At 33.7% G+C, this 26,356-nt stretch overlaps 1 protein-coding gene and 1 long non-coding RNA gene across 3 annotated transcripts in view; one reads left to right on the plus strand and one right to left on the minus strand.

Moving 5' to 3' along the window:
- Window positions 1–26,356, minus strand: part of LOC145739522 (uncharacterized) — a 162,840-nt gene that overhangs the window by 86,984 nt on the left and 49,500 nt on the right. The window lies entirely within an intron of this gene.
- LOC145739565 (uncharacterized) lies at window positions 57–24,705 on the plus strand. Of its 2 annotated transcripts, XR_014181074.1 has the most exons (4): window positions 57–561; window positions 646–838; window positions 21,046–22,807; window positions 22,872–24,705. It is a non-coding gene; the product is annotated as an uncharacterized LOC145739565 (long non-coding RNA). The 2 variants fall into 2 exon arrangements; XR_014181075.1 differs by lacking the exon at window positions 22,872–24,705 and having other exon boundaries at window positions 266–561; window positions 646–826; window positions 21,046–21,137.

The raw sequence follows: 26,356 nt of genomic DNA on the forward strand, positions 1-26,356 counted from the left end.
AAAGTTAACAAGACCCAAACCATGGACAACGGCTGTTCCCTCTGGCTCCCCTTAAACCTTCCACCTGGGTTTTAATTGCATATTGTACACCCGAGCACCCACTGTGACGTCATGCAGCGTATCGTTTTATCCCAAACTCGGCTGAACATCTTCGATCTGTCATTTCTGTTGTGTTGCGATTTGCGATGTCAACTAAAGGCGTGTTTTGGCTTGGCGTCAGTGTTTACTGGAGTGTTTACAATGCCTGTCTCATTTTAACTCATTCTGATAGAAAAAGACGCCCTATGCTACTACAACTTAAAACTCAGGTTAGTACTGCCGTCAAAATACGCCTTAAACTTCCGACTTGTCAGCTGTCAGCTTGTCACTATGCATTGCTAGCTTTTTGTCGTGTTGTCAAAAAAATTGCCATGCATTCAGCATGCAGCTTAAAATAATTGTAGTTTATTTTAATTTATATTACAATTATCTAATAATTGACGAAGATTATACACTAAAATCAAGGAAATGTAGAGTTTTTGATATGCATAAGCACAATGGATACAACGGCTGCTTGCCCAGGTAAGATAACACTGATTACAGTGGCAAATTGATACATGTGTAACCAACATGGCTGCATTACTACAAATTTAACAAATCTTACAGAATCTTATCCCGTATATGCTGAATACTTCCCCATTTTTCATCTGGATGAGAAAGCACAACTTTGAAGAAATTGTCCTATTTGAGGCCCATATTACCCACCAAGAAGTGCAACATATCAATAAAGTTAAAGAGCCAAATCATGTGCAATTTTTGCAACTACATTACAATGGTGGATAAAAAAGTAAGTTTTAAGGTGAGTTAACTGATTTTACTTAAATTAAAGGTGGGTTTATGCAGACGTTAAATTAAAGCAAGTTAGAATTATACTAAATGAAAGTAAGGTTTGTAGTTACATTCAATTTTCAGCATGAAATTAACAGCTAAGAAAAAAATATGGTTCTGGTGCAATTTAGATGCCACCTTATTTTTAGTTCTTTTTTGATGAAATCCATGTCAGATTGTTTATTTAACTTACTTTTACCAAAATAAGGGTGGATGAATCACTTTCACACAGGAAAAACTCCTATGGCATTCTCCATACTAAACATAAATGACTTGTTTTTGATCGGTACCAGCACCACCAGCCTGATTGTTGAACATTTTGTTTGGTGCCTAACAACCCTAGCAATGTTGTCAAACAGAACTGTTTTTCTCTTCAAAATTAGTAAAGTCATTCTAAAAATTGATTTTTAATTTCTTACAATGGAAGTTTCCATATTTTTTCTCTTTTTGAGATCTTAATAATTATTGCTACATACCAGGTGTCCAAGAGCACCCTGGACATAGGAGATTAACATGGGAAAACGGTTTTGATTTTTTTGCGCCTGTACGGTTGATTTGATTGAAAAATCGTATTAATGAAAGTTGTAGTACCTATCACGGACTAGTTTTCTGTATTTTTTTCAGATCATTAACTTGAGCCCTTTTGTCGTAAAACACGAACAAAAATGCGAAAATTTTAACTTTTTACCTGCACTCGAGCAACTGTACCAGCAACAATAAAATGTTTACCCGTTGCCCGACAACCGCCTATACAGTGCAGGCCAAAAGTTTAAATTTTCTCATTTTTGTTCGTGTTTTACGACGAAAGGGCTCAAGTTAGAGATCCGAAAAAAATACAGAAAACTAGTCCGTGATAGATACTACAACTTTCATTAATACGATTTTTCAATCAAATCAACCGTACAGGCGCAAAAAAATCAAAACCGTTTTCCCATGTTAATCTCCTATGTCCAGGGTGCTCTTGGACACCTGGTATATGAATCGGCCACTATGGTTAGCACTAGGTTACTATGCATCTTTTTCAATACATTTACCACAAATAAACATTGCCCCTCGTACTAATCTGACACTAAGGTTAACATTGTCAACTGTAATTATAGATAGTAAAGTGTCACTTTGCATGTAAAAACTAAAAATACTTATTTAATTTACAAATTTTCAAGTTATTTAACTATTAAACCCTTCATGTACTTGGTGTAACCTGACCACTTTCAAAGGCATTTTTTTTCTATTCTTTTCCCAACAAACAGCTCCAACCACCCGTTTTTGGGTAGAACTAAGTTAAATAAACAATATGACATCAATTTCATCAAAAAAACAAAAATATGGTTGCACCTATATCGCACCAGACCCAAAAATATACAGGGTGTTACAAATTCGAGGCGTTAGCATTGCTATCTCAGAAACTATAGTTGCTAGAGCTTTGGTTAAATGGAGGCAAAGTTGCGCCAAAAAATGTTCATTACTTCGGGAGATATCTGATAAAAACCACAAAAGTCAAATTTCTATTTTATTTTTTTACTACTTTATTATTGATTATTTTGGAAAATCCATAGCACCTTGTGGAGGCACTTTTTTTTGCTCTTCAAGAAAACAGCTTTAGTTTTCAGCTCCGACGTTTCGTTTTTTAGATACCATCATCAACTTCGATTTTTCAATTACAGACCTGAACTTTTTATTTAATTTTTTAGGAGCTACAGACCTCCCAAAATTAATGATGTGCCACACTTGTCAAAAAATTATACCTAGTGTACTTAGGTACTTGTTTTTTTTTTTTTAATCCATTTGTAATTCATATGTTGTCATAATGAGTAGATAATTTAGATTGATATGATTTAAGATTTAGGTTTTGCTCTTTTTAACACTAAAAATAAAGTTTAAGCTGTTTCATCAAAATTCAACCTCGAATTCAAACATGTGAGTATTTGAAAAATAAATAATTCACCAAAAAACCAACCAGCAATGAACCTAATTATTAAATTATATCAAACTAAATTATCTACTTATTATGACAACATATCAATTTCAATTGCTTAATTTATTTAAAAAACTTTAAAAACCAAGTATGTACATAATACACTAGATATACTTTTTTGACAAGTGTGACACATCATTGGTTTCAGAAGGTCTGTACCTACTAAACAAAATAAAAAGTTTAGGTCGGTATTTGAAAAATTGAAGTTGATGATGGTATCTAAAAAACACTGAAAACGAAACCTGTTTTCTTGAAGAGCATAAAAAAATGCCTCCACAAGGTGCTATTGATTTTACAACATAATCGCTAATAAAGTGGTAAAAAAATAAAATAGAAATTTGACTTATTCGGTTTTGGTCGGATATCTCCGGAAGTAATGAAAATGTTTTGATTTTTTTTTACCAAATTATTTAGCAATAAAATGCGCAACTTTGCCTCCATTTAACCACAGCTCTATCAACTATAGTTTCTGAGATAGCAACGCTAATGCCTCAAATTTGTAACACCCTGTATGCATGTGCCTCACCAAGTTATTTTGTTTATCGGCATTGTCAAATTGGGTTTTTTGTACTTACGTTATTAAAATAAATTGCTTCCTGTATTTGTTCAGAACAATTTCTAACAAAGTTGTCCTCCATACTGTCTAAGATCTCATCATAATTTTTTGTTTGATGAGCTTCATATTATCTTGTAATCATATCATTTGGGAGTTGATTGATAGGTGCAGGGTGATTGATTCAATTTTGACCACCCCCTTAACTTTCATAATTTTGATTTTAGCAAAAAACGTTAAATGCAAAACTAGTAGATATTTAGGTCTACTTTATTCTTAGATAAACAGTTGACCTCCTCCTTAACTTCCTTATTTTTGATTTCAGCAAAAAACGTTAAATACAAAACTAGTAGATATTTAGGTCTACTTTATTCTTAGAGAACCAGTTATTATACAGGGTGTCCCAAATTTGAGTAACGAACCAAACTTATGTTTTTTTTAAATACAATGACCAACTTTTTATCTTCTTCTTAGTTCTAGGCCTAACTGATGTAAAATGTCTGTATCGATATTCAACTGTTTCCGAAGCAGCATCTGTTACTTTAACAATGTTGCCTCGACTATGTGATTAAGTGTTTATTTAGTTACTCAGATAAGAAGAAGCCCACCTCAAAATGAAGACACCCGCACCCCCTTAAATAAGAGATCCAGATTGGAAATGTCACCTGAAGCGTCGTCAAACAGCCAACAGAGCAAAAGACAATGTGAAGGCACTCAACGCACAACGCAAACAGAAGATTGTGAATCAAAACAACAAGATAATGACAACAATGAAGAAAATATTTTATATAGAAAAACCGAAGAGCTCCAACATAGTACACCGACAACAGAAGATTTTATTACAGCAATTTTTCAAGCCTTAGACAATATACAACTGGCAGCAAGTCACGAAAGCAACAAGAAACCGCATCTTCAATCCGTAACAGATGACATTATTGTCATACATAAATGCTTAACTATGTTAACTTGCAAGATAGGACACCTGGAACGTGAAAAATTAGAGCTGGAACATAAATTTAACACCCAACAGGTTAATAATACATCTACACACCTAGATAATATTACCACTGAAGAGACACTGAAAAATACGCAACACCCAACATATAAAACTCAAAAAACATATGCTCAAATAGCCCACACGGATACAACAAACCTGCCAACAAATAAGACGCCTACAACATGGTCGACACCAAAAACTGTTAAGAAGATCGAAACAATTATCCAAATAAAAAACGTGTCGAATCCAAAGGAAACCCTACACTGCTTGAAAAATGAACTGTCACTGAAAGATTTAGATGGAGGCTTCAGAAATATCAGATATTTAAAAAGTGGAGCGTTGGTGCTTGAAAGCTGCAACAAAGCACAACAAGACAAGCTAAAAGCTGCGCTCAAAGACAAAAACAACATAACAGTAAAAGAATCTAAAAACGTATACCCTATGTTTACAATAACAGGGGTGCTCAAAGGCTCATCCAATGAAGAGCTTGTGGAAGAACTCTTAAGACTAAATGAAGATATTAAGAACGATCTGTCTACACCAATAACGGCGGACAAAATAACAGTAGTGAGTAGAAGACAGTGTAGAAACCAATTGAAAGAGAACATAATTCTGCAGGCCGAACCAGAGATTGTAAAATGGTTTTTGAAGAAGGAAACAATAAACTTTGATCTGACAAAACTGCATGTGGAAGAACATTTTAACCTTGCGATCTGTTACAACTGTTCAGGGCTGGGACACGTGGCAAAATATTGTAAGGAGAAAAAATGCTGCTATAAATGCACTGGCGAACATGACGCAAAAGATTGTCAAGCAACAGAGTGGCAATGTCCAAATTGCATAAAAATGAAACTTCCACACGAAATGAGCAAACACTCAGCAATAGACACAAAGTGCCCCGTGTATCAAAGAAGACTGGTGCAATACAAAAATCAAATTGACTATGGCAATAATTTTTTATAGAACCTACATCAACAAATGACCAATCATTACAAGCAAACCAAAACCTGTATGAAGTCATAAAACCAAATAGTCAGAGATTCCAAATAAGCATTATACACCAGAATGTTCAATCGTTAACTAACTACTCAATACTTTGCATAAATCAAATGATTGAAGAAAATCCAGATTGCAGAATCTTATGTATATCTGAACATTGGAAATCTGAGAGTCAACTAAAACAATTAGGAATCACGAACTTCAAGCTGACTTCGATGTTCTGTCGGGATGAAGGTAAACATGGTGGGACTGCGGTCTTTGTAGAGAAAAGTGCGAGTGCCAAAACCCGAAAAAAACTTAATAACTTATCAGTATCTGGAGTATTTGAGTGCGCGGCGGCGGAAGTTCGAATAAGTCGAACAAAAATTATAATAGTAGTGGCAATATATAGACCACCAAGCGGTAATGTTAAGGTATTTTTTGATAAATTAGAACTTTTACATCAAACAATATTTAATGAAGGAAAGTCAATCTTTCTCGCCGGAGACTTTAATATAGAAATGGTACAAGAAAACCAGATGAGGTCTGAATTTGTTGCAATATTAAACACTTTTAATTTATATCTCTGTGTACTCGAAAATACAAGAATTACAGCCACTTCAAAGAGCTGCATAGACAATATTTTAACAAATTCAGACTTAATAGAAGCTAGTGTAATAGAGAATTGGGCATCTGACCACATGGCACAGAGAGTTCTTTTTGAAATTCCAAACGAGGTTATAGATATGGATACGCAATACAAGCGGTTTTTCACGGAAAATGCCAAAAATAAGTTTCTGTGTGAGCTAGGTAGGCAAAACTGGGCAGACGTATACCAATCAGATAGTAATAACATAGATCAACAGTGGAGTAGTTTTATGAACACTTTCACTCCGATTTTCAATCAGAACTTCCCTCTAAAATTGATTCAGACTAAAAAACAAACGAAAATAAAATTAACCAACCCCGAATTAAGTGCTTGCAAACATAAATTAGATATTTTATTAAGTCTTAGCAGATTAAGTGATAAATATAAAACTGAATATAGGCAAACAAAGAAAGAATATGATAATATACTAAAATTAAGTCACATAAACAAATATAAAAATAAAATTAGAAATTCAGATAACAAAATGAAATGTATGTGGTCAATTACCAAAGAAATAACAGGGAAAGCAAAGGGTAAAAGTGGGATTCAAATAGAGGGAAGAGCTGATTGCATAGCCAGTTCGTATAATAACTTTATACATTCAATTGTACCTAATATGCAAAAACATCTGAAGAAAATACCGTTTTCACACAGCATAACTAAAAATTGTCAATCCATGTTCTTAAACCCAGTTACACCAGATGAAATATGCGAACTGGCAAGTCAAGTAAAAAATAAGCTTAGTAGCGGGCTAGACGAGATACCATCTAGCATCGTAAAATGTTCCGCTCTGATTCTAAAAGACATACTCAGTTACCTAATCAACAGCTCGTTTGTGAATGGTAAATTTCCCACTGAGTTGAAAACCGCGCTAATAAAACCACTTTATAAGAAAGGCGATCCTCAGAGCTTTGACAGCTACAGACCTATCAGTTTACTGCCAAGTTTTTCAAAGCTCTTTGAACTCGCCATGGCTAAAAGAATTGTCGATTTTATGATCACTAATGAAATATTTAGCACTAGCCAACATGGATTTCTAAAAGGCAAATCAACTCAAACAGCCATATTTGACTTCAGCAAAAGGGTTTTGAATTTCATGGAGAATGGTAAGCCAGCAATGGGGATATTCCTCGACTTATCAAAAGCATACGACTCTCTTGATATAGATTTGTTGATGTTAAAGCTTGAAGCGTATGGAGTGCGGGGATGCGCTTTGGGGTGGCTGTCATCTTTTCTAGAAAATAGAAAACAGGTTGTCGCTATAGAAAAACACTCGGTTTATGCCAAATCTAATTCACTGGTTAATAACATAGGAATCCCACAAGGCAGTATCTTAGGACCCACTTTATTTTTGATTTTTATTAATGACTTACATTTCACTGCAATGAAGCCTGATCAGTACGTTATAAGTTTCGCGGATGATACAAACTTAATTTTAGGCAACACAACTGCAGCTAAATTAATAATGGATACGAAATATTTAACTGAAGACATCCTCAATTGGTTTACTAAAAACAAATTAATAATAAATACAGATAAAACTAATGTAGTATATTTTAAAACAAAGCAATCAAGGCGAGACAGTATCAATGAAGTGGAGATCTTAAATAGTACAATCAAAACAGTGGACAATGCAAAATTTTTGGGTATTTATATCAATAAAAATATGGATTGGTCAACTCATATTGAACACTTGCTGGGAAAGCTTAGCTCGATAACTTATGGTATTAGAGTAGTAGGAAAATATCTAAACGAAAAATCATTGAAAATCCTTTATTTTGCAAATCTGGAATCTATAATGAGATATGGAATAATTTTCTGGGGAAGGGACAGCCATGTTAGGAGCGTCTTTGTCGCACAAAAACGATGTTTACGGATAGTAAAAAGAATGGACTTTAGACAATCGTGTAGATCAGTTTTCAGAAGCAGCGGTATCATGACAGTCTATGCCTTATACATATTTGAGTGTTTGATGTTTGTCAGTAAGAATAAAAGCTTATTTGAAAAACAACATGAAACTGGATATTTTACCAGAGCGGAACATCTTACTTATGCTCAGCACAGACTCCAGCTATCAGAAAAAAACCCGGAATATATGTGCGTAAAATTGTATAATAAGTTGCCTTTAAGTATAAAAAAAATCAATGGATGTAAACGTTTTAAAAATGAAGTAAAGAAACTTTTGCTTGAATTAGAGCCATATTGTATTGAGGATTATTTAAGATAGTAGAATTTTGATATTGTATACTGTAATTTTTCTACATTATTTATTTTTCTTGACGTTATTTCTATTTGTTATTGTAATAACCAATTGGAAATAAAGATTATTATTATTATTATTATTATTATTATTATTACTCAAATTTGGGACACCCTGTATAATAACTGTTTATCTAAGAATAAAGTAGACTTAAATATCTACATCTAAATTGATACAACATGTTTTTTCACTAAAATCAAAAATAACGAAGTTAAGGAGGAGGTCAGAATTCAATCAATCAAGGACACTGCTGCGGAAACAGTTGAATATCGATACAGACATTTTACATCAGTAACGCCTATTTGACGCAGAATTTAAATATCGGATAAAAAGTTGATCATTGTATTTAAAAAAAAACATAAGTTTACTTCGTTACGCAAATTGGGACACCCTGTATAATAACTGTTTATCTAAGAATAAAGTAGACCTAAATATCTACTAGTTTTGTATTTAACGTTTTTTGCTAAAATCAAAATTAAGGAAGTTAAGGGGGTGGTCAAAATCCAATCAATCACCCTGTACATTGGTATAAACAACTTTTGATGTACTAATTTGTTTTGAGAGGTTTTTTTTTACCTTGTGCTTAATTGTTTGATTACAGTTTGTGTTTTGTGTTTTGTTATTTGCTCAATTCACTTATGTCAGTTTCCCCAACTTTGGCTAAGTAGATTATAAGGACATCTCAGATAAGTTTACTTTAGACTGTTGTTGCATAGTTATTTTGCATCGGATCTGTCACATTCAAACTTGAACTTAGCTAGTTGTACCGGGTGACCCAATGAGACTGTTTCTCGATCATATCTCGGGAACCGTTCGTTGTATAACTTTGGTGTAAAAAAAATTATTGGGTAAATCGGCCATGAAGAATCGCTGGAAAATATTTTCAAGATCTAAAAATAACCACCAGACGGCATAACTGCCATTTAAATTTTAAAATCGCATTTTCTCTAAATTTCTCATAATAAACTAAAAAGTTTTTTTCACATTTTGAAAGAGTGAAAGAGAACCAGTTTATCTATAATTTTGGTTAAATAAAATGTTCAGTTATTTCAAAAACAAAGATGGTGTGGGGTATTTAATTGTTTTTGCAATAACCTGCTTTAACTTTTTAACGGTTTGACCGATTTTAACAAATTTGGTATCGTCGAAAAGAGCATTCTTTGGGCAATAAGAATCAACCAAAATATAGTTATTTTAGTTGAACCTTTCTCCGTCAGGGGGCTAGTTATGACACCATGACCCAAATACTAAAAAAAAATCAGAAAAGTCAAATGAAATGATATGACTTTTTCTTTATAAAAAAGTAGCCAAATAACATCCAAATAGGCTAGGGAAAACCGTTTTTCAAAATCTCGATCCTAACCTCAAATATTGGAAAAATTAGATTAATGGATCTTTGAAGGCCAAGGATCGCGCGGTAAATGTTCTAAAACTATTAAATATTTAGCTACAAAATGAATAAGATGTTAAAGAGGCAATTGTGAGTTTAAATAGAATTCATTTAGGCATTATTTAAAAAAATATATATCAGAACATTCATGTTGCTCCAAAGGGACTAAACGCATCCTGAACTTATTAAGTCACTTTAATATTACTCTTGAAATTCTTACTTACCTTTAGTTTAGCAAAGAAGCCTAAAAACCCAAATAAATATACTATAACCAAATTACACATATTTTGGAACCATTAACAAAGATTTTTTGTCAAATTTGATGCCCCAAATCTAACATTTTGCGTAAAATTTTAAACTGTTTTTTTTTTTGCGATTTTTATCTCTGGGGAAGGATTATAGTCTTTGCAACAAGGCCAACTTCCCGCGAGGATATGATTGCAAGAATTAGAAATGCCATCTTGAACATCCCAAGAGCTGAAATTGAGGCGTCTTCAGATGTGCATTCAAAATAACGGAGGCCATTTTGAACACCTGGGTGGCCATTAGATCTCTTTCTTTTTCCTCTCATGGGTTTTATTAAAAAACGAAAAAAAAACAGTTTAAAATTTTACGCAAAATGATTTGGGGCATCAAATTTGACAAAAAACCTTTGTTAATGATTGCAAAGTATGTGAAATTTGGATATAGTTATTTATTTGGGTTTTTAGGCTTATTTTTTAAACTAAAAGTAAGTAAGAATTCCAAGAGTAATATTAAAGTGACTTAGTAAGTTCAGGATGCGTTTAGTCCCTTTGGAGCAACATGAATGTTCTGATGATATATATTTTTTTAAATAATGCCTAAATAAATTCTATTTAGACTCACAACTGCCTCTTTAACATCTTATTCATTTTGTAGCTAAATATTTAATAGTTTTAGAACATTTACCACGCGATCCTTGGCTTTCAAAGATTTATTAATCTAATTTTTCCAATATTTGATGTTAGGATCGAGATTTTGAAAAACGGTTTTCCCTGGCCTATTTGGATGTTATTAGGCTATATCTATATTTGGACATATCATTTCATTTGATTGTTCTGATTTTGTTTAGTATATGGGTCATGGTGTCAAAACTAGCCCTCTGGCGGAGAAAGGTTCAACTAAAATAACTATATTTTGGTTGATTCTTATTGCCCAAAGGATGCTCTTTTCAACGATACAAAATTTGTTAAAATCGGTCAAACCGTTAAAAAGTTAAAGCAGGTTATTGCAAAATCAATTGAACACCCCACACCATCTTTGTTTTTGAAATAACTGAAAATTTTATTTAACGAAAATTATAGATAAACTGGTTCTCTTTCAAAATGTGAAAAAAACTTTTTAGTTTATTATGGGAAATTTAGAGAAAATTTAAACGATTTTAAAATTTAAGATGGCAGTTACGCCCTCTGGTGGTTATTTTTAGAACTAGAAAATATTTTCCAGCGATTCTTCATGGCCCAATAATTTTTTTTACACCAAAGTCCTACGACGAACGGCTCCCGAGATATAGCCGAGAAACAGTCTCATTGGGTCAACCGGTACATACTTAAATTTGTCTTGGAAGTGTGGGGGAAACAGGCATTAGGCCCACAGAGCCCTATGTCGGAAAAATCTGACAAAGGAAGAAAAATAAAAAGGTCACTTAACTATAAGAATAAACTAAAAGTTTTGAGTCTTATCTAAATGGGAACACTAATGTCTAAAACTAAACAAGCAATGTAAAAATAAAACACACACTCACAAATTAAAACTAAATAAAATGAACAAATCCTACAACCTATCTATAATAAATTTTTTTAAAAGCCTCCTGAACTGTGTCAAATTATCGCAGGTTTTAATAATCACAGGTAGTTTATTAAATTCTATTAAGCCTTTATACAGCACAGAGTTGAGCAACTGATTCGTGTTACATCTGTTTGTCAGTATAAAATCTGTACAATTTCTTGTACCATAATTGTGTACATCTTCAAAAACTGTTAACTTATCGCAGATATAGTCAGGTAAAAAACGTTTCTTTAATTTAAAAATAAACAAATAAACACTAAACATAATTCTTTGGTTGACAGACAGCATATTTAGGACACTCAACATAGACTTCACAGGAGTATAATGATTACATTTTAAAATCAGTCTCATTGCTCTGTTTTGGATTATTTCCAATTGATTTATCTTGTATTGGGGTAATTTGAACAGCAATGTTGAGCAGAATTGCAAATGTGGAACCGCAATGGCATTATACAACATTAATTTTGTACTCATTGACAAATTTTTCCCAATCCTTGTTAAGAATCCAACTTTTTTTGCGAATTTTCTCATTATATAATCGACATGAGAATGGAAATTTAAGTTGGCATCCAAAATTACACCCAGATATTTAATATCTTTTTCATAAAGAATATTTTCCCCGTTTACAGTTATCTTTACATTGTGAATGTCTTCCTGGTTTATTTTCGATTTTTTGCTAAATACACAGAATTTTGACTTATTTGTATTTAAGCTTAGTTTATTATTACAGAGCCAGTTAAATAGTTCATTAAGTTCATTGTTTATAATAATTGACATTTCGCGGAGATTTTTCCCTATTATATAAATCATGGTGTCGTCTGCAAATAAAACTATCTTACATCTTTTAAGCGCGTAGACCATATCATTAATATATAACAAAAATAGTAATGGACCCAAAACTGTGCCTTGCGGCACACCAAACATTACATCAATAACGTTAGACATATAATTTTTAAACTTAACACGTTGGACTCTATTTGACAAATACGATTCAAACCATTTTAAAACACCATCCCTAATTCCTAGATGTTCCAATTTTTTAATTAAAATGTTTCTATCAATAGTTTCAAACGCTCTCTTAAAATTTAAAAAAACCGCCAATACAAAATTATCACAGTCAAGAGCTTTCAGAAAATTATCACATATATCAACAACCACAGATTCACATGAGTGATTCTCGCGAAAACCCGATTGACAAGGAACTATTATCGAATCTTCAGTACAAAATTTAAGGAGTTGTTCTTTAACACAAACTTCAATGAGCTTTTCATAGACGGGCACAGTGTTGATGGGTCGGAATTCATTGTAATTTTTTGTGTTTTGAACTTTAGGTGCAGGGACAACCGTTGACATTTTCCAGCATTCGGGAAACATCCCATTGCTCAAAGACGTATTAATTATATCTAACAGTCGATCACCAGCAGCATAAAATACATCACACAGAACCTGTTTGGATATACCACTTTCACCTCCCCCCACATTTTTCAGATTTTTTAAAATTTCTTTCATTTTAGTCATTGTTACTTTTTCAAATTGTAAAAAATAATTATTTATTTCGGGAGCTCTGGTAATATGGGTTATAAATGTTGCTTGTGGAATATTTTTAACTATCTGGTCGACACTTTCTATGAAATATTTATTAAATTTTTCTGCAATATCTGCCTCTTGGTAGACTTTTTCTCCTTCAAAAATAATATGTTCAGATATCATTTGTTTTTTATTAGGTAGTAAGGTCTTTAGATTTTTCCACAATTCTTTAGGGTTGTTTCTATTTTCATCTATGCATTCTTTATAATATTTTTCTTTTTCTTCTCTGATTTTATGTACAATAAAATTTCTTTTTGTTTTATACTCATCCCAAGCACCCTCACGCTTATCCAGAACAGCCCTTTTGTATAAAATATCCCTATCCAGCATCATTTTCCTAATGCCCGACGTTATCCATATTTTATCCACATATTTTTGTTTTTGAATAATTCTGACCTCAGGGCACATTCGATCTAAAATAGTTTTAATATCCGCTATAAAAGAATCAGCCAACAAATTCACGTCGGAGATATCCTTATTCCAGTTAACTTCAAGCAGCTCTTTTTGTAGTTGATCACATTTGTAGTCTTTAAAAGATTTAAAATATCTGATGGCTTATAATATTGACAGATGATGATTCTCTTTGTTGATTAAGAGAAATTGACAAAATTGAGTGATCACTTATTTTAGGTGTGAGATGCACCTTATGCGCAAGATGCTTGTCATCAGTGACAATAAAATCAATTAATGTCTGACTCCTCGGAACTATCCTGGTCGGCGTTTTTACAATTTGTGTAAAACCGTTTGTGCAGATAATGTGTCCCTGAACAAATCAAAATTAAAATCACCAAAAATAATATTTGTGCCATTAAAACTACTAATTTCATCGAGATATTCGTTAAAAAAATCCACAAATCCAGCATCTTCTTTTTTAGGTGGATGATACAAAACAGAACACAAATACTCACATACATCGACATTTCAAAACACAATAACCAAACAAAATCATTAACACGCAAAGTCTTAAGCTTATGTCTAATATCACATCTTATCAAAGCCATAACTCCCCCTGTTCTACTGTTATTACTAGTGCATTGTTCACGTGCATGAGTCTCACTCAGTAGTATTATTTTTGTTTCCAATCATTAATTAATAACACAATATTAACCCGGTTGCTGACATAACCCTGACAATTAAAATATATAATACTAGTATCAAGAACAATATTCAAATCTAATTGCTACTTAATGTACTTACTTCTTTGTAGTTCTTCAATTCTTTTGTACGATTCGCACCTACTAACATCCCAAGAAACATGATTCACAATCAAACTAAGACCACACTTTTCATTAGACACTACACAGTTTGCACATTTAACAGTATTAGCATTACACTCTTTAAAATCATGACTACCACAACATCTAGCACACACTTTGTTCTCCTTACAATCCTTCAGCAAGTGACCATAGCGACAACACCTAAAGCACCTTCTGATTCCATACTCGTTGTAAACCAAACAGCGATTCCATCCAATATTCATCCTCTCCTTTTCAATAAAAACTCCATAAGTAGTGGCATCCACCTCCATGACTATATTAAATCTTCCGTTCACCACATTTGACCTCCTTATAATATTGATTTTCTTGTTGGGGCTTTCCTGAATATTGTTTTGTTTTTTGATTTTTGCAACAATCTCCTGATCTGCTAGAGAATATTCAGACTCATTCACACCTACCACTTTAATACGATGTTCCAATACCTTGGGTACATCCACACTATACGAATCACCCATTTTGTCCTGTATCTGAGCCTGAATATTACCTAAATCCTTCTCGTTACCACACTGGATAATACCACCATTTTTTGTGGGCTTACCCAACGATAATCCAGCTCCAATATCACTGGGGTTCACATTTTTTCTTAAGTCTTCCTTTACTTGTTGGATATTTTTTTCAGAGCCTTTTTGTTTCACTACTAATACTTTATTGTCATTCTTTTTCAAGGCTGTGACATACGATGTTGCGAGATTAGATTTTGACTCCACATTAGTTTCAAGAGGTCTGTAGCTACTAAAAAACGAAATAAAAAGTTCAGGTCCGTATTGAAAAATTTAAGTTGATGATGGTATCTTAAAATCGAAACGTCGGAGCTGAAAACTAACTATTTTCTTAAAGAGCCTAAAAAAGTGCCTCCAGAAGGTGCCATTGATTTTCCAAAATAATCAATAATAAAGTAGTAAAAAAATAAAATAGAAATTTGACTTTCGCTTTTTGTCGGATATCTCCGGAAGTAATGAAAATTTTTTTTAACCAAATTATTTAGCATTAAAATGCGCAACTTTGCCTTCATTTAACTAAAGCTCTCTCAACTATAGTTTCTGAGATAGCAATGTTTTTGCATCAAATTTGTAACTGTACAAACCATATTTCAAAAATGCTTTGTTATGAAATTAATGAAATACTTGAGTGTTAGTTCTGTGTTATTGTTTGAGGTTTAAGGCCTTCTTTTTCCTTCCACAAACTTTTTAATGGTGCCACAATGATTTTTTTATGAAATATTTCTGTTAATTTAGAAACTTTTTTGCTTCTTTAGTTTTTTCTGTACCTGTCACAGTTTTCGAGAAAATAACAAATTTACAATTTTACAAATTTCTCAGAAAAAACATACCAATTTCTCTATCAATGTGCATTATGAAATTGAGATGTTTTTTCTGAAAATAAAAATTAAATCTGCTTGAAAACAGTTACCGATACTGAAGAAATAAATGATTTTCTTCCAAACACCCTGTATTTCTTTAACAAAGCATTTTTGAAATATGATCTATACAGGGTAATTCAAATTCGACCCTCACCATTGGGATCTCAGAAACCATAAGAGATACGAGAAAGTTTAAATTTGGGTAAAGTTGCGCAATTTAAAGCTCAACCAAACACCGTTTTAAAAATTTCGATTTTCTGAGTGCTTCCGAAGATATCCGAAAAAATCTGTAAATTTGATTTTTTGTTTTTATTTATTTCTAACCTTATTTGAAGAGATATCCCAAATCTAAAAGCATCTTTTCTTTGTCATTTTCCCCAGCTATTCGATGATAGATTCCAATTTGCCACACGACGTTTCGTTTTTTGGTAGTCATCATCAATTTTCTTTTTTTTTATGGGCACCATATTGGATTTTTAGCCCACCAAATAGTACGTTTTATTCTGATTTTAGTGATGTATAATGACATGATTTGCTTCATAAATGACAAAATAAAATTCAATAAAAACTAATTCTACTTTAGTTGGCTTTGAGTTAATGAGACGTTTTATGAAATGTCATTATTTGACAGTACTTGTCAAACACGATAATTCGGACGATTATTAGAGCAAGTCAAGTTAAAAATGTATCTAGAAAAGAAACCGGCGCACAAAATGTTATTATTATACAAGGATTGCTGCAGAATTTAGGTTAATCAGAAGAGATTTGGTAGCATCTCTAACTTAAACCGGTCATTTATGTTTCCAAGAGAAAGATCATCATTTCAGGAACATTTTTTGCCAAATTGATTTTTTTTGTAATGTTAATTGCAAGTTTAAATAATTTAATATGGGATTTTGAAAAACATCAAACCAAGCTATGTTTTGGTTAAGTTTTAACTAAATAAAGTTATGTGGTGCTGTTGGCTTACTGATTACAGTTGGTTTGCACTCATATTATTAACTTAGTACCAAATTTGTGTTGAAGCTTAAAATAATATTGCCTCGTTTTTCCTCATTGTGTCTAAGTATGTTCAGGCCAATTGCGTGTGACAAGTACTACCAAGTAATCTTCATAAAACCTCTCATAACCTCAAAGCCAACAAAGGTAAAATTAGTTTTTATTCAATTGTTTTGTTATTTATGAAGCAAATCATAACTGATTATACATCACTAAAATCAGCATAAAACGTACTATTTGGTGGGTTAAAAATCCAATATGGCCCCCATAAGAAAAAAGAAAGTTGATGATGGCTGCCAAAAAACGTCGGCCGGCAAATATGAATCTATCATCGAATAGCTGGGAAAAAGTGGCAATGAAAAGATGCTTTTAGTTTTGGAATATCTCTTCAAATAAGGTTAGAAATAAATAAAATTAAAAATAAAAATTTTCAGTTTTTTTAAATATCTTCGGAAGTACTCGGAAAATCAAAATGTTTACTACTGCATTTGGTTGAGCTTTAAATGACGCAACTTTGCCCCAATTTAAACTTTCTCCCAATGGTGAGGGTCGAATTTGAATTACCTGTATAGCAAACTGGCATTATTTCTTGGTGTATAATCGATGATTAAGATTTTTTGCAATTGTTAGAAAACACCATGTATGTACTGTTGTCTAAAGACATGTTTAAAGTAATAGTAATAATGAGGTATAGTCTGATTATTATAACTTTAGTTGCATGTCATAACAGAGGTGATTGTATTGCCAACCAAATTTACACAACATGACAATAACATTGTATAGATATGGAACACCGTTTTCCTCTTTAATGAGTTGAAGTGTAAAGTAATGTTTGCATGATCTGAAGTTTAAACCACACTATTGTCTGGTTACTTACATGGTTATTTCAGGCAACTACTAAGCAAGGGCCGTTTTGACATACAAAAAATTGCCCTATAAATCAATTTTTTTTTAAGATTATTTTTTTATTAGACCTTTGTTAACTTTTCTACATAATCGCCATTTAATTTCTAGCACCTTGACATACGGACAATAAAAGGTGTCTAAACTAGAGGATTTGCTTAATTAGTATATTAAGTGAGGCGGCCATTTCCGTAACGTTGCCAGTGACAAATTATAAAATTTTCAGTAGGTAAAAAAATATATTTTTTAATGAAATAGGTTTAATACGTTTAAAGGTATTATATTGCCACGACTAACGTGACGTGTTGAATTGAATGCAAGTTTACTGCCTGGGATCTCGTTTCAGTGTGAAATAAAACACATAGTTACACACCATTAAATTTTATTAAATAAGTTCCTTAACCTAAACAACTCATAACTTACTAACTAATAAAATAAGCGGTTTACTAATCTTATAAAAACGTTACTAACTTCCAATAAAATCATAATTAAATAGGTGTAAGATCAATACACAAAAATAAAGTACAATAGTAATACTTACACTTCTAATGAAGATAGAATCTTGGAGAGAGGTTTGTCACTTGTAGCGCCATTTTCCGAGTTTCTGCTCGGCAAAGCAGGACTGACTGAAATTATCCCCTCTCTAGGATATAACTTCATGCCAAACACTGGTTCCACCAATGAGAAGCTTCCATACTTAGTCTCCTTTAGCCGACCACTCGTGACGACCTGTCGACCCTCGCTATTTCGCATATTTTACAACCCAGCATCCGGTTATACTCCGGTGCATAGTTTAGCTATTGCATCATAAGTGCAGGTGCATTTTAACCGCATTCCACATTTTTTTTCCGCTCAAGTAGGTAATATGAATTCCACATTTTTTAATGTTTCCGTTCAAGTGAAATAAATTTGATTTATTTCTATCGTGACAATATAATACAGACATAACGTAAAAGATCGATAAACAATGGCTAGTTAAAAAATAGTCTAAAGGCAAAACGCTGTAAGGGTCAGAGTTTTGAACTGCTGTTTCCTATGGTCGAAATTATTTTCAAGATAAATTTGGACACCCAGGTGATCCGAATTTCTCTTAAAAAAGCTTCTTAGCTTTACCGTCCAGAACGGGGAGCATTTGTTCGATCTCATTTTTTACGAAATACTAAAGTGAGTTTTAGTTTTTTGAAGCTGCATCGTTTTAAAGCTAATGCTACTTCAGGTTTGAGTACATTGGTCTGATTCCATCCAGCGACCTCACTATGTCCTTAAGCCACCATCACAATACCGAATTTACCTTTCGTTGTTGAAGTTGCGTAGCTTTTGAAATTTGTTTGTATTGAGTTTTACAGCGCCTTAAAAATAAGCTTTTCCGGCGTTTTCACGGCAAAGTTACATTTTCTCTATAATTAATTCGAGAAAAAGATAGTATTCGGAGTAGAATAATGAAAAATAAATTGCTAGCAATTGCTCAACTCTACGTTTCATATAATTGCATAGCGGTACATACAACGTCATGACTTGCATCTCTCTTTTTATTGCGAAACGTGCTTTACTCGTATTGTTGACAGTTACCTTCAAAAATTTATGAAAATATCTGCAGCGGTTTTGAAGAAAAATAAATTCAGATTTGTTTATCCAAATTTAAGCAGCCTGTATAATAGGTTTTTTAAGGTCTTTTAGTAATAATTAGTTGTTTTAAAGTATGTCTTTGCACCATAATTATTTAGCAATAAAATGCGCATCTTTGCCTCCATCTCTCTCTATCAACTATAGTTTCTGAGATAGCAATGCTAATGCATCGAATTCGTAACACCCTGTGTAATAATTTTTTTAAACAAAGTCGGAATTAAAAGTTTTTGAAAATGTTTGTTGGTTGTTACCCTTATTTGTAGGTACCACCTTTTTTGTTAAGGTGCGGTAATAGTATATTCAAAAACTACTTTGCTTAATGCACACTTTACACTTTTTGGTCGGCTGTTGTTGAATTATTATAGGGGTTAAGGCAGTGTTCAGTTGGATGATTAAAATAATGTTTCCTACGATCGTGTGGAAAAGTGTACTTTGCCGTACGATTTTTCAAAGCGGAAGTAGCACTTTGCCGCTGTAGTGCGGTAATAGTATATTCTATATTAAGAGCGGAAAGTATATATTTGCCGCTTGCACATGAAATTTGCAGCTTGAGGCGAAGCCGAACGCTGCAATCATGTAAAAGCGGCAAAAGTACTTTTGGCTCGAAATATAGACGATATTTTTTCGACGACTGCTGTGGGGTGGATTAGAAGGACAACTCACATCATTTTCGTCGCTCGAACTCATTGTCACCGATAAATCACTTTGACGGAATGTGGTTATTTCAAACAGGTATGTCAAGCGTTATTATGGAAACGCCGAAAAAAGTTGGTGACTAGATTGTTAGTAGAAAGCGAAAACGCTCTAGAGCAGAAAATGATTCACTTTCTGCGCACGTGCGGCGAATGACCACTTTCTGCTTTGAAATGGAAGCGTACATGAGGTACTTTCAAAGTCAGTCGTCGAAAATAGTATATTTTATTAGTACAAAAATAAAGGTTTTTCCGTTCGCGTATAACCAATTCAGGTGTGAGGCAAAGCCGAAGCCATAAAATTTTTATCCTGCATTCTAAACAAAAATTACAATTAACAAAATTTCTTATTTAAAATTAAATATAAAAAAATCTCAACTATCTCGCTTATTTTCATAGATATAAAGTTGTGTTTTTTGCGACAGTTTGCTACTTTTGTTTGAAATTACACATCGCTACAGCAGAATTCTCATAACATTTTTTTGTTAGGGAAAAATTGAAAAATATCACTTTTGAGGTATCTCAGATATAATTTAAACTTTTTGAAGAAGTTAAAACGGATTTTTAAAGACATTTTCTGTAGAATCCAGTGACGTAGTAAATTTCTAGCGTCGTCGGTTTTTGAACTATGGTACAAACATTTGATTTTTTTTTAATGGAAACACTTAATGATTTAAAACCGCGAATATTTTTTGTCACTATTAAAAATTCCATTGTTGAACTGACGCTTTAACGGAATCTAGGAACTGATATGATGTGGTATAGTAATGTTTTGTTTTTTTTTGGGACGCTATTAATACGTTCCAACTCATAGACTTGAGTACAGATGGAACCAAATATTGCATGGGTTTTGTTCTTTGGTTACCAAGCCTCTATGGCCTGATGAGCCGTAGTACGGCGAAACGCATCAGAGGATTGGGATTAATAAACAAAAAATAAAATCTTACCATTTTTGTGGTACGTTGTGAGTTAGGCGTAGGAGTGTCAAACGCAGATTTTTATACAGATATTTTTTATTTATAAAATAATCACCTTTTAAAAATCGCAGAAGCAAGTGTTTGTTTTGTAAGCTTAGAAATTGGTTTGAAATACATACTAAAATTAATATATTTTTTTGTTCCAGATATTGTCCCGGTGGTGAGAAGCAAAACTAGTCGTCCAGGTGAAGAGTGGAATTCCTATTTTTTTATTAATAAATTGAAGATGGAGGCGGGGGTTGTGGGTAGTTTTATTTGCTTTATTGTTCTGCCATATGCAGCATTGAGCAATTACCGAGAACATATATTTTAGTTCCACATTAATGAAAACGTATTACTACTGTTACGTAATTTATTGATTCGACATCTTCACAATATTTGGCTCAAGAATTTAATGTCCGAATAAATGGCGAAGTATTAGGAAAAGTGTCATTCTTTTTAATGTCAACCTACGCATGGCGAACTGAGTAACTGTGCAGAAGTTGACATTGGGAGTGAACATAGACCAGCAATCAGCCATTTATATCTATCAAACGTACGATTTACTTTTCAACTGATTGACATTCTGCAGCAAAATCATTCGTGGAATAAATACGATTGCCACCTTTTTTATAAAAGAAAATCGTCTCTTGGAAAATAGGGGAGCAAAAACACAGTAAACGAAAATTTGTCGAGAGGTTAATAGGTACTTAGGTGATTTTTTCAATCGCTTTTTTATACAAGATAATTAAAAACACACAAAACATTTATAAATCCAAATTAAAACTTTATTAAAGAACGAACTCTAAAACTTAACTAATTGCATATTATGTCAACATTTACAATAGTATTTTGTATTAAATTTTGCAGACTTTAAAAGTTCTGGTTTATCACTTAACGGTGAATACAATTCGGGACAGGAGGGCATAATGCTAGAACGTATGCAAAGTTCTGCTGTCACCATTTCAGTTATATAACTGGTTCATTAAGTTGAAAATCTTTCCCATAAGCATTGCTACAAGAAACTGATATCACTATCTGAACTATTTGTTTCAAAGTTAGATCTTCCACATTTTTGACAAAGTGCACTACTTGTCTGCGGCAGAAATACCATCGTTTATGAAAGACGCAGATGCCTTTTTCGAGCAGACAAAATTTTTCAAGCTCTCCACCTGGTTTTCATTAAAATCCTTAAATGCATGACTTTTTTTTTTAATTCCGATTATCATAAATACTGTACTTTGCATTGGTCTTAATATGGGAAAAATAGGGAAAAAATCTACATTATGTTTTTTTACTTTATTTTTAGAAAAAACTGTTTGTTGCCAAATGGCAACATCATGTATTACAAGCCAAGAGACTCACATGTGAAAATTTTTAAAACAGTTGTTCTTCCGATTTAAACAAAGATCTGCACCGCATTTTTCGCATTTGGTGTGCGTAAAACCTTTACATTTTGGAAACTTGCACCTCATCTTGGCTTCTTGAAGGACTGGCCAGTGCCCCGTTTGGTCAGTACGAACTTCCATGGGCGGCAGGTGCTTCATTGGACCCCTTGTTCTTTTTTCTTTCAATTCGTTTTCCAGGCTAGTACTCGGACGACCGCGTTTGCTAGAGAGAGCTCTGACATTACACAAATTATAAGCAACTTCTGCTCTAAATTGAGCTTGTTTTTTTGGCTTGAAACCAGGCTGCTTTTTCGAAAGCACTCTTTTGTAGAGTAGCCAGGCATTTACCAAACTCAAATCCAGGAGATGATAGAAAATACGCATGTACCATTTGCGGCTTTTCAGTTTTATCTTATATCTTCCCATGAAGCTGTCTAGTAAATCAACGCCCCCCATATGTCGGTTATACTCGGAAACAATGAATGGGCACTCAACTTCCACAGATTTTTTCTCTTTGCGATCGAATCGTTTCACTTTGGAGGTAGGTTTTTTTCCTGCGAAAGATGACGCTAAAGTTACATATTTATTATCTTTCCACACAACAGTAGAAATGTCAACACCGTCCACTAAAGCAACCAACTCGTGGCTTGTCCCACGTTCCGCTTTCTTCATAGCAGCTTCCAGTGGCAATTTGCAATTTGGTATTCTGTTTCGCCGTATTGTGCCGAGAGAAAGAATTCCTTCTTTGGCCAAATGTACCATCAGCTGCAAAGATGTGTAGTAATTGTCGTGATACAGTCTGTATTTCTTTTGGCGAGGAATAATTCTGGCTAAGCGTAGAACCAAATTGGAAGTAACACCAAAATTGGGTTCATCATCAGGTTGATCAAATTTTTGCTCACCAGTATAAATTTCAAATTTATAGGCAAACCCCGAATGGCCTGACATTACAAAAAATTTGAAGCCCCATTTATGAGGCTTCATTGGCATATATTGCTTCATATAATGTCTAACCTTCGTTGAACACATTTGTTCGTCAATGCTAAGATATTGTTCTAAAGCCACCGAAGAAAATCTTTTGTTCAAGTATTCAAGGAGAGGTCTAATCTTATAAAGCCTATCGTGTCCTGGTTGGTCACGAGGAATGAAGGTGGCATTGTTGTTGAAATGAATAAACTGGCGTATTTTTTCAAATTTGTTCACTGACATCACATCTGCAATAGGTGCAAATCTCAACTCTTCACTCCAGAATGATCTGATGTTGGGCATGTGTACCAGAGATGTATAAATAATTATGCCAAAGTAATTCTTCATGTCGTTCTCTGTAAAAACGGTTGGTCTTTTAGGCTTAGTTTGCACTGAATATAAGTTGGTTTCTTCAGTCGTCTTAGCTATTAGTTCTTCTGAGAAAAAGAATGAGAAAAACTGAGGAGTTTCTAATGACATTATTTCAGCAGACAACTCAGTATCCCCATAAAACCGTAACTGATCCTCATTCAACTCCAAAGATTTTGATTTCCAGTCAATGTCTTTTTTTAGTGACTTTGCCTGTGCCTTTTTCTGTTTGGAAGACAAAAAAGTCGACAATGGCAAATCATCATCATCATCGGACTGCTGGTTGACTTCTTCAACTTCCAGTGTTACCTCACTTTGATCATGGTTTTCATCATCAAAATCACTTTCTGGTATAAAAGAACAGTCCTCCAAACTGTCTGCATCGCTTACATGGCATCCGTCATCACTCAGACCGGTAAAATTCTCCCAATAGGCCGCAAGGTCCTGGTCTGTGAGTAGCTTATTTTTGCTCATACTAGAGGATAAAAAACAGAAATATCTTTAGAAAACCTATTATAAATGCCTAATGTTACCGATCGGCAACTTCTAGAAAAAAACATGAAATAGAAAAAATGCATAGTGTTGCCGTTTGGTAACAAAACAAAGGTAACGTTATTTTACAAAAATGTACTAAATTTTTGCCACGCAACATAATACTGTAACGTAAATAAAACACACTTCCATTTAGAATTTTGATCAAATTTTTATTTCAATATAATGCTTAGACCTTGCCATTATGTATGGAATACAACATCATTTAAATGTCCTCCACGTGACTTCTTACAAGACTCGATCCTTGTGAGGTAATTTTCCACGACTCGCCGGCACATTTCAGGCAATATCTCACCCATAACTTGACGTATGTTGGTTTTCAGAGCTTCAATAGTTTGGGGATTGTCGGCATAAACACGATCCTTCGCATAACCCCATAAAAAAAAACCAAAGGCGATAAATCGCACGACCTTGGTGGCCAATTGACATCACCGAAACGAGAAATTACACGTCCTTCGAATTTTTCTTGCAATAAAGCCAAAACTGGTCGTGTTGTGTGGCTTGTTGCACCGTCTTGCTGGAACCACATCTCTTCCAAATCCATATCATTAATTTCAGGCCAAAAAAAATCGGCAATCATTTGGCTGTAGCGATGAGAATTGACAGTTTGAGTGACGCCTTCTTCATTTTCAAAGAAGTACGGGCCTATCACTCCTCCAGACCAAATGGCGCACCAAACAGTGACTTTTTGTGGATGTAATGGTCTCTCAACAGTTACATGAGGATTTTCACTGCCCCATATGCGACAATTTTGCTTGTTTACATAGCCACCGAGTGAAAAATGTGCTTCGTCGCTGAAGAAAATTCGATGCGAAAAATCGTCATCCAAACGTTGTTGTTCAAGCACCCAATCGGCATATGTTCTACGCATTCCATGGTCAGCGGGCTTCAGTTCTTGTGTCAACTGAACCTTATAAGGATGGAGATGCAAATCCAAATGCAAAATACGCCATAGCGTGCCGTAAGACAGGCCCAAATGTTGCGCACGCCGAGGAATGGATAAATTCGGGTCTTCTTCAACACTTTCACTTACAGCGGCAATATTTTCCGTCGAGCGTGCATTTCGATGATGTATAGGCCTTAACTCTTTCAGGGGCAAGGGATTTGGCAAGAAATAATGGTCTTGAGGGGCAGAACATTTTTATTTATTATTTAGACAAAAAATGTAAAAAAACTTAAAAATAGGTCATTCTATATTAAAAAAAAAAAAAAACTTAAGAAACTTTTTTCAGTATTTTGGAAAAAAACTGATGTTATAAATAGCGTACCACTGCCCTGTCCTGTAATGAGTTTAACGGTTACTGTGGAAATCTTGAAAACACGACTTTCTCTTCCCTAAGCAAAGGGGAACTTTACATATGGAGCACATCCAGTCTGTTCGAATTTGTTTCTTTGAAGTACTACAATTGGCACAACGGCGCCTTGTGGATCTTTCAGGCTGATGAGCACTTTCTGTGGTTCGTATTTCAACAGGCACATAGGGTTTGGACTTTTTGATAGCAACAACATTAGTACTTATTGCAGATCTTTTACGCTTCACCACAGTATCCGCCATAAGAAAACTCACAATTTCTCTTCTGAAATCTTTCATGGTAATTTTTTCTAAATTTAGTTCTTTGTGAAGAATAAATGCGTTGACCACAGCAGCATCCAGTAAATAAAAAAAATGCGATGCCACCATTTTTTAGATTTACGATCAATCTTGTAAACGTTAAACTTGACTCATTTCACCAGGATTGTGATAGTTTGAAAGCAGATAAACACTTCTCTTATCTCTCCATTTGAAAGCGATAATACGAGTATCGGATGTAAAAATCTGACAATCACCACGTTTCATCATTCTGTCCGGCTTGAAATTTGGAAGAAGTCTTCTGTTAGGATTAACCGTTCCACAAGCATGGATCCTTTTACTCTTCAAGTCCTCTAATAACTGCACAGAGTTAAAAAAATTGTCAAAAAAAAACAAGGTGGTGTTTGCCTTCCATACCTTCCAACAAATTTTTTACCACCCTTGCACCCAAGTTTTTTTCTGCGTCGGCGTCGTTGATCTTTGATTTTCCCGTGTAAATTTCAAATTTTTGACAGTAGCCGTTTTTGTTGGCCATCATCCAAACTTTATATCCCCTTTTGATGGGTTTCTTTGGTAGGTACTGTTTCAAACTACTTCGTCCTTTAAATTTTATCATCGATTCATCTGTAGATA

The sequence above is a fragment of the Ips typographus genome, unplaced genomic scaffold, assembly GCF_016097725.1.
Source record: "Ips typographus isolate SLU unplaced genomic scaffold, UJ_Ityp_2.0 IpsContig33, whole genome shotgun sequence".
Lineage (NCBI taxonomy): Eukaryota > Metazoa > Arthropoda > Insecta > Coleoptera > Curculionidae > Ips > Ips typographus.